This window comes from Humulus lupulus, chromosome 2 (genome assembly GCF_963169125.1).
Source record: "Humulus lupulus chromosome 2, drHumLupu1.1, whole genome shotgun sequence".
NCBI lineage: Eukaryota > Viridiplantae > Streptophyta > Magnoliopsida > Rosales > Cannabaceae > Humulus > Humulus lupulus.
Window position 1 is genome coordinate 294,290,037 of NC_084794.1, and position 6,570 is coordinate 294,296,606.

A 6,570-nucleotide genomic window follows, 5' to 3' on the forward strand; every position below is an offset into this window, starting at 1 on the left:
TGAGGCCAAATGTGTTCCAATTTATCGTTGGTTTAGAGAAGCCTTATTTTGGGGAAAGAGAACATTCTTAGAGGTATTAGATAAAAGGTTGGTGATGGAAATAAGATGAGGGTTTTCAAGGACCCTTGGATCAACCTTTTATTTATTTTAATTTGTATGTAGTTGATCTCAAATTGAATAATGTGTGTTGGGATGAGTACTTCATTAAGAGAGTTTTTAATGAAGATGATACTAAAATGATTTTGAGCATGCCTAGTGAAGATTGGGGGTTAGAGGATAAATTGTTATGGCATTTTTCTAAGAATGTTGAGTATACTATCAAGAGTGGTTACAATGTGATACCAAAAAGTAACCTATGTATTAAATTAAGAAAGTAATGGCCATGTCTTGCTAACAGTCAAATTGTATCATGGTGATGTCTTCATTGGCGTTGAAGTGTATATTTTCCTAAAGAAATGTGTAATTAATCATTTGGTTAATAAAGTTATATAAGAAAAGTAGTAACGGCTGTGAGCAATTTGGGAAAGTTTATTATTATATTAAATCAAATGTAATCTGTTATATATAATAATAAATAATATGCTTTGGATATATTATTTTATTCTATTAGTATACAAATGTAAAGTACCCAAATTATGACCCACTTCTAGGCCCTTATTTTTTATTTGCTAAAAGAAAAGTAAGGATGGGCACCACTTAAATATATTTTAAGAAATATATTTAGTACTTAAGGAACTAATCACTAAGTTAAATATTTTTTTTTGTTTAAATTATAGTTTCATTTATTTTTATATGTTTTTCAACAATATTTAACACACATTTATATTAAGAATTTATAATTATTAATTATTTGAATTTGAAAACCTACTAATAAATACTAAAAAATATTAAAACAAATTGATATAGTTTTAATTTTATATTTTATAACTATTTTAATTATTGGACTATATATACTTAAAGTTATGTTAGACTTTTATCTTCATTTTACTTTCAATATAATTCATCAATAAATATTTATTTTATTATTAATGTAAAATTATCAGATATAATTCGTGCTTTTTCTCATGTCATACTTTCAAACTAGTCTGTTTGTTTTTACCTGTCGTGTCTTTGGGCTTGTTGTGCATTCGAGATCAACTTAGGCCCAACACGGTCCACAACTTCGTGTCTTAGCTTACTCATATTTTTCGTGCGAGAGTCGTGCCATGTGAAAAAAAACTCAACCCACATTTACACCTCTAGGGTTGTCTCATTAACTAATGTAACTTCATTTTTAATATTAAAAAGTGGATATCAATGCAGAAGTTCAATCATCCATATTTTTTTTTATTACAATTGTTTAATTATGAAGTCTTTAAAGCCTAATTAGTACTTCTAATTTCAAAATATGTGTTTTGCACTATTTTTAGAGGATTAATTTATTTTTCAGCTTGCTTAATTAAATATAATAGATGTTTTCAATCAATGTGTATTGTTCTATTTTTAAATATATCAACATTACTTTTTACATTTTGTTAATCACTTATTCTTATACTTATCATAAAATATTTTATTTATGGCGTGTTTGGAAACAACTGCTTAATTATTAAGTCGTGTAATTACTAGGTAATAATTACATATTTGAGTAATTACACTATATTTTAAAATACAATGTATATTTGGATGTCAAATGATAATTACTTATGAATTCTTATTGTCATGTTTGACAAATAGTTAGTAATTACACAGAAAAAAATATTATGTAATGAATACTATTTAAAATTGATAGTAATTACACCTAATTCTCATGGGGGTTATAAGAATTGGAAAGTGTCATTGGGACCCCTCAATTACCTCAAATTACATAGTTATTTTGTAATTACATGGTCAGACAAACACGCTAAATTAAGTAATTACTCCGAATTACACCAAATTCCAATTACTGGGTGGCTTTCCAAACACACCCTTAAGCATTTTAAAATAAAAATTTATTGAAATTCAAATTAATTGACAACTAAATTATAAATAGGGTAGTCCGTGAACTATTGGAGGCACAAGAATTGTTTTTGTTATTTTTATAATATTTATATATAAATAGTATTTTTGTAAATTTTGGAAGCCTTTTGTATTAGAAACAATGGCATTTTCTAAATTTTAAGCCCTTGTTGGGCGCCTAAGCATAGACTTGACCCACTTACTACAAAGTTAATTAATTATAGTAAAAACCCTTAATTTATATTGTATTGTTACAAAAAATAGTAAATTGTGTTTTGTTAATAGAGAGCAAGTTTGGCATTTTATATAAACAAATTACATTTTTACACTAAAACTCTTGAAGTTGTGTTTATTTGAAATATATCTTCAAATCAAATAATTGTAAATTAAGTATTAAAATAGTATAAATTTTACACCATTAAGATTTTATAAGGAAATTTATTAAATAATATTGATATATTATAAAATTAAGTAAAAAGTGTTTTGTTTTTTAATATATGATAATATCCATGATTTGAATATTATTGTAAAGTCATTATAATTAAATCCTTTATGTTTAAATGCATTTGAAACTTTGGTATTATCTTAGAGATTGTATCTAAATAATATTAATTTATAATTAATAACAATTCACAATCATTCAAATATATGTAAAGAAAGAAGAAGAGTTAAATTAAAAAGGTAGGTTTTTTATTTAGTATTCATTACAAAACAAAATAAAAATATAATAATATTTAATGAAATTCCAATGGTAATTTTTTTATGACTTATTTTATAAAATTTTATTCTAAATGAACATGATTTTTGGGGTTTTAGTGTAAAACAAAAAAATATATATAAAGTGTGATTTAATTGAAAATACCAAATTTACTATTTTATTACTATTTTTTTTTTTTTGTAACAATACAATTTTAGTTTGATTTTAGGGGTTTTAATAAATAATTTACTTTATCAATTTCTTTGACTTCAAAAGTTCTGCTATTAAAAAAAGCCTTTTATTTGTGATAGTTATGGTAAAACACTCACAAATAATTAAGTCAGGTAAAGAATTACAAGTCATTAATAATACTTGTAACTTCTAGTGAAGTTTGAATTTGAATACTAAAAAAAATCATTCACCTTAGTGAACTACCCTCAATAAAATTAGTCTTAGAGTTCAGAATATATGGGAAATTATGACTCATGCTACCGACATGACAAACTAAGAACTCTCCATCACTATTATTATAATCTTCTCAAGACTAATGTAATATTACTTGGGAAAGTTCTTAGAATCAACACATAATAATAATAATAATAATGACACCATTGAACAAGTGGGAATGTTAGGACCAAAATAAAGAAAGTGGGTCGGTGAGTGAAGAGAACATGTTTAGTGTTTAGACTTAATTAACATAATATTGTAAAACTTATAAAAAGTTTAAAGATGTGATAATGAAAATACCTAAGCATTACATTTACAAGAAATAAACACATTTTTACAGGTTGTGTTGGCCCAAGTTGGTCCCCCTTCTTTCTATATTTTTATTTTTCTAGACTACTCATCATTTTTACCCATCAACTTTCACCCTTTTGCTTCTTTCATTTTCCAATGTAATAGGTTGATCACTATTGCATATATGCCTTCAGATTATTATGCTAAGTGTCTAGTTTAAATACATAATTGGGTCATATATAAATTATAAAGTTATAATCAACTACATTTCATCTATTCATATGAATAGTTTGTAACTTTATTGTACACATATAATGCAAAATGCAACATGACAAAAGTAATATTTTGATAGATCCTTTGTTGTTTCACTAACTAAAGTTACAAGATCTATCTTGTCCCCATTCTTTCCTACTAAGCTTTTTTAAAAGATGAATGTATATTAAATGAAAGTTAGTCTCTATAGCTGTTAAAAAATCCATTACATCTTTGTTTATATAGGCCAAGGATGAAGTGTAGTTATTATAGTTATTGTATCAAATGCATAAAATGATGTATCAAATAGAAACAATTATATATTTGATAAAAAAATTATAAATTTAAATCTCATTTCAACAGTTAAGATTATTGACTTGACTATAACGTATAGTTAACTATACAACATTCTTGTCATATATATGGAAATTTCACTTTTTATACATAGGACAACTACGTAATAATTCTAGCACTAATTACAATTTCAAATTGATGCTAAACATTTTCCTATTTCCCAAAATACCCCTCTCATTTTTCCACACCCAAAAAAATCAATATCTCACTTCTCTCTCTTTCTCCCACTCTCACAAAAAACCAAGAGACGTTCAACTCCCACCTCCATCGAGCCCCCACCTCTGTCGAAACCAAGATCCACTCTCCCATCTCTCTGTCAGAACCAAAACCCACGGCGATTACGAGACCCACGTCGACCCATTTCCTCCAAAGTTTGACAATCAAAGGTAAAATCTCGAACCCATTTCAATTTTTGATAGAGCATAATGTTGAATCTGTGATCTGTGGATTGTGTTCATCATTTTTTGGGGATTTTTTTTTTCTGGTTTTGCACTAGTAGCTCGATAGGTTCGAGTGATCTTGGGTAATAGATAAAACAAGCTCGATAGTGTAGGTTGAATGGTTCGATAGTAGTAGGCTTGATATAGTTAGGCTCGATGGAAGCTCGATATGAGATTGATGGTATACTAAAGATTAGGTTTAATAGTGGCTCGATGGAAGTTCGATGGCAATGTTTATTTCGGTTTTTGATTATTTTTTTCATATTCTGTTTGACAATTTGTTTTCTTACCAATTTTTTTTCATGTGTTGTTGTAGATGCCTAAGTTGCTTGTTCCGTTCAGTAATCACTTTCCTGGTCGAGTGACATATCGGGGTAGTGGCACTTTAAATCACATTAAGACTAAGTTTGTGGAGCTCGGGCTGCTTGAAAGGGCTAAGGAATCCCCTTTCAAGCAGTTCTTTTTGGCTTCGAAGTTTAATTTCTCTGGAGTCTTGGTGCATCAACTGTTGTTGAGGAAAATCGCAAGCAACAACGAAGATGAGGTTCATTTCTTCTTGGGGTCGAAGTCTTGTAGATTCGGCATGGGAGAGTTTGCCCTGGTGACGGGGTTGAATTTTAGTACCTTCCCGTCACCAGAAGAGTTGGAAGAGCGTAATCTCAGCGACCGGTTGATAAAGGAGTATTTCAACGATGCTGAGAAAGTAAAGCTCTCACAGGTGGACCATGCTTTCAAGACTTGTACTGTTGTGGAAGATGTGTACAAACTTGGTCTATGTTTGTTGGTTGTGGGGGTTCTGAATGTCATAGAGGGCAAGTTGCACATATGACGAGATATTCTGAAAATTGTTGAGGACGTAGAATACTTCTTCAGCTATCCATGGGGGAAGTACTCTTATAGGAGGCTATTGCAGTCTTGTAAGAAGGACATGGTGAAGCAAAATGTCAATGATGACAACAAGAAGGATGCCAAGGTGCAGCAAGAGTCCAAGTACAGTATGTATGGTTATGCCCCGACCTTACAGTATTGGGCATATGAGACTATCCAGTAGCTTGCGACGGAGTTTGTTGTGAGCTCGGGAAACATGGTCCCGAGGATGCTTAGTTGGTCGCATCGAAGGAACAAGGATTTCACCAAGTCTGTCATCTCACCGATGTTATCGAAGAATAATGTAAGTTATATTTGATTGACATTAAACAATTATTTTTTATCTTTTATGATTATTTGAGTTAACCAAATATTTTATGTTGTTTGCAGTTATCGTCCTTCCGACGTTGAAGCCTCGACCGGCAAAAAAAAACTATTATTTGTCGTTGACAAAGAGAGATCTTCCTCTTTATCCTGGGCTTGGCCAGGATCCCTCGGAGGCTGATGAGGAGGAAGATGCGACTTTTGAGAAAATCGCGGAGATAGTTTCTCAAGCAGCCAAGATATTTGATGATGCTGCCCCGGAGAAGGAGGTTGCAGGTCTCACCCCTCTTATTGCCCCAGCCTCATCCGACTTGATTGAGCGGTTGGACAGAGTCTAGGGTCGATAGGAGACCCTTCTGAAGAACCATTCAGTGATCCTGACGTTTATCAAGGAGAAACCGAGGGTATCCAATGAAAATTCAGACTCAGAGTCATTGGATATTCCTCTGTACTATGTTGATGATCCAACCACGCCTCCTACCATCATTGTGACCCCTGATGGGACTCCGGGAGTCGTTATTGTCAACCCTGAGGATGTTGCTGGGGTTCAGTTTCAGAGGACTAGACTGTAGAGTCCAAGAACTTTACTTAGCTAGTTAGATAGTAGTATTATAGTATTATCTTTATAACTGTGGATTTTTGGTTCAGACCGGGAATTATTTGGACACTCATAGTAGTACTTGTAGATTTTCTAAGTTTAACCTATAGTTTAAGAATATTAATTTTAACCTAAGGTTTGATTAATATGCCTGATATTAAGGATAATATTTATTATACTATAAGGTTTATATAAGAACCAATAGGATTTTAAGCACATGTTATGTATGGGTGATTAATGATTAAGTATTTTGAGGATTAAATTTAATAAGGGTAAAGTTTGAATGCTCTAAGGTCAGTCAGCAGCTTTGAATACGTTTGAGGGCT